Source organism: Schistocerca cancellata, chromosome 6 (genome assembly GCF_023864275.1).
Source record: "Schistocerca cancellata isolate TAMUIC-IGC-003103 chromosome 6, iqSchCanc2.1, whole genome shotgun sequence".
Taxonomy (NCBI): domain Eukaryota; kingdom Metazoa; phylum Arthropoda; class Insecta; order Orthoptera; family Acrididae; genus Schistocerca; species Schistocerca cancellata.
Genome location: NC_064631.1, coordinates 136,322,801 through 136,326,447, shown reverse-complemented (window position 1 = coordinate 136,326,447; position 3,647 = coordinate 136,322,801). Strand labels below are relative to the sequence as shown.

General features: G+C 43.5%; 1 pseudogene; it reads right to left on the bottom strand.

Annotated features, from left to right (window-relative positions):
- Positions 1-766: 766 nt before the first annotated feature.
- On the bottom strand, positions 767-884 carry LOC126089719 (5S ribosomal RNA; annotated as a pseudogene).
- Positions 885-3,647: the final 2,763 nt, after the last annotated feature.

Below are 3,647 nucleotides of genomic sequence, written 5' to 3'. Positions count from 1 at the left end.
AGGACAATGCACGTCCGCATGTATCCCGTGCCACCCAACGTGCTCTAGAAGGTGTAAGTCAACTACCCTGGCCAGCAAGATCTCCGGATCTGTCCCCCATTGAGCATGTTTGGGACTGGATGAAGCGTCGTCTCACGCGGTCTGCACGTCCAGCACGAACGCTGGTCCAACTGAGGCGCCAGGTGGAAATGGCATGGCAAGCCGTTCCACAGGACTACATCCAGCATCTCTACGATCGTCTCCATGGGAGAATAGCAGCCTGCATTGCTGCGAAAGGTGGATATACACTGTACTAGTGCCGACATTGTGCATGCTCTGTTGCCTGTGTCTATGTGCCTGTGGTTCTGTCAGTGTGATCATGTGATGTATGTGACCCCAGGAATGTGTCAATAAAGTTTCCCCTTCCTGGGACAATGAATTCACGGTGTTCTTATTTCAATTTCCAGGAGTGTAGTTACCTAGCCTCCCCCGTTGGTCTGGCTCACTGGACACTAAGACGCCTCACCACGACAAGGTGGTAGTTCCCTGTGGGATAATCAGATTAAAACTTAAACTAAACCACTCCTGCACAGGCCATGAAGGCCCAAAGGCACCGACCGGCCGCCATGTCATCCTTAGCCCGCTGGCAGCATTGTATGAGAACGTGGAGGGGCATGTGGTCAGCACACCGCTCTCGCGGCCGTATGTCAGTTTCCGAGGCCGGAGCCACTACTTCTCTATCAAGTAACTCCTCAGTTTGCCTCACAAGGGCTGAGTGCACCCCGCTTGCCAACAGCGCTCGGCAGACAGGATGGTCACCCATCGATGTGCTAGCCCAGCCCGACAGCGCTTAACTTCGGTGAACTGACGGGAACCGGTGTTACCACTGCGGCAAGGCCGTTGACGATAATCAGATTGTTAATTCTTAAACAATGCTGGATTGCTATTCAGAAAGCTTTTCCGAACACTAGCCTACCCAAATATCTTATCACCTTTCCCAGGTTTTGTATGCTCATCTACATCTACATGGATACTCTACAAATCACATTTAAGTGCCTGGCAGAGAGTTCATCGAACCACCTTCACAATTCTCTATTATTCCAATCTCGTATAGCTCGCTGAAAGAACGAACCCCTATATCTTTCCATACGAGCTCTGATTTCCCTTATTTTATCGTGGTGGTTTTTTCTCCCTATGTAGGTCGGTGACAATATATTTTCGCATTCGGAGGAGAAAGTTGGTAATTGGAATTTCGTGAGAAGATTCAGTCGCAACGAAAAACGCCTTTGTTTTAATGACGTCCAGCCCAAATCCTGTATCATTTCAGTAACACTCTCTCCCATATTTCGAGATAATACAAAACATGCTGTCCTCCTTTGAACATTTTCGATGTACTTCGTCAGTCCTAACAGGTAAGGATCCCACAACGGGCAGCAGTGTTCTAGAAGAGGACGGACAATCGTAGCGTAGGCAGTCTCCTTAGTAGATCCGTTACTTTTCCTAACTGTCATGCCAATAAAACGCAGTCTTTGGTTGGCCTTCATCACAACATTTTCTATGTGTCTCTTCCAAGTTAAGTTGTGCGTAGTTCTAATTCCTAGGCATTTAATTGAATTTAAGGTCTTTATACGTATTTGACTGATTTATCGTGTAACCGTAGTATAACGGAATCCTTTAAGCACTCATGTGGATGACCTCTCACTTTTCGTTGTTTAGGGTCAACTGCCACTTTTCGCACCATTCAGATATTTTTTCTAAATCGTTTTGCAGTTTGTTTTCATCTTCTGGTGACTATTAGTCGATAAACGACAGCGTCGTCTGCAAACATAAGACGGCTGCTCAGATTGTCTCCCAAATCGTTTATATAGATAAGGAACATCAGAGGGCCTATAACACTACACTGGGGAACGCCAGAAATCACTTCTGTTTTACTCGATGACTTTCTGTCAGTTACTACGAATTCTGACCTCTCTGACAGGAAATAACAAATCCAGTCACATAACTGAGACGATACTCCATAAGCACGTAATTTCACTACAAGCCACTTGTGTGGAACAGCGTCAAAAGCCTTTCAGAAATTCAGAAATACGGAAACAATCTGAAATCCCTTGTCAATTGCAGTCAACACTTCACGCGAATAAAGAGCTAGTTGTGTTTCACAGGAACGATATTTTCTAAGTCTATGCTGACTGTGTCAATAGACCATTTTCTTCGAGGTAATTCATAATGTTCGAACACAATATATGTTCCATAATCCTGTTGCATATCGATGTTAATGTTATGGTCCTGTAATTTAGTTGATTACTCCTACGATCTCTCTCGAATATTGGTGTGACCTGTGCAACTTTCCAGTCTCTGGGTACGGATCTTTCGTCGAGCGAAGGGTTGTATATGATTGTGAAGTATGGAACTAATGCATCAGCACACACAAAGGAACGTAATTGGTATACAGTCTGGATCAGAAGACTTAATCAGAGTAAGTATCACAGTGGTCCGTCAGTTAATATTACAGCAAGTTTTCACGAACTGGAACAGACGGTTATCAGCGGTTCGAATTTCTGTCTTCTCAATATGTTTGTAAAGTCTCGTGATTTCTATAAAGAAATTTGCAAGAATTCTGCGAAGGTTCCTCAGGCTGTAGCAACGGCGAATCCTTCCCGTCCAAGTGCTTTGAACAGTGCGATTTGGTTGCAGTTTTTCCCAGTGCCGGGGGCGTGGTTACTCGGATACGTTTGGCAGCAAGCATGGACCGCACGTCCTGTGTCTCTAAGGCGGCCGCCACACGTTCAATGACATTGTCAAGCGGCCAATATACTGAACGTCTGAGGACGCTTATCGACATATTGTCAGTACTAGAAAAGAGGACGAGCGCCATTTTATGGCCTCAAAATTATTCTCTGTTCGTCGGTACATACTGAATGTATGAGGTCAAATATTGATGGTTTGACAATATTCTCCATTCAGTTATTGACAGAACTTCATGGACCAGCCAGACGGCGTTAGTTAGTGTCGCACTGTTTACGTTTTCAATTCACCTTCATGAACACCATACCTCTGATTCGATTTTGCGAGTAGTCTGTTAACAGAAAATTATTTTAATAGGCTTTCCCACGAGAAATTGTATATACCACTTCGGGACGGAAAACGGCGTATTCTGTGACACTGCATATGTATTTTATTAATTTGAGAATATAGCATAGGTTGGTGAGTTACGTAGCAGGTTAGAAAAACGCTTCAACTTCGAAGAATACGTCGCATATCTGCAATTACTAGTAAGAGGCCTGCGAACTGTATGTCACTTTCATCAAGTTATTATAAAACGTAAAAAATGCCTTATGTTAATTGCCTGAACATTTTATTGTGAGACAGATGTAATTGCTTCATAGGCTTCGAAACAATTTTACTATCTGTGTTTGTTAATATTACAGAACTAAGCTTCAGGCATTCAGATGACCTGTCTGTAGCCAAAAATCTCGTCAACGGTGATTGATCCTTCACTAACATACTTCCTTCTGTGTTTTTGTTACGTATCGATATTAATAATTTGTCACACGATTCAGGACTGATGAGAAAATAGTGTATGCAATCTTTCGGGAACGTGATTCTGATTTCAGTCAGTAAATTAACATGCGACAAGTTGCTTCTCTTTTTCACCTATTTTCTGACAA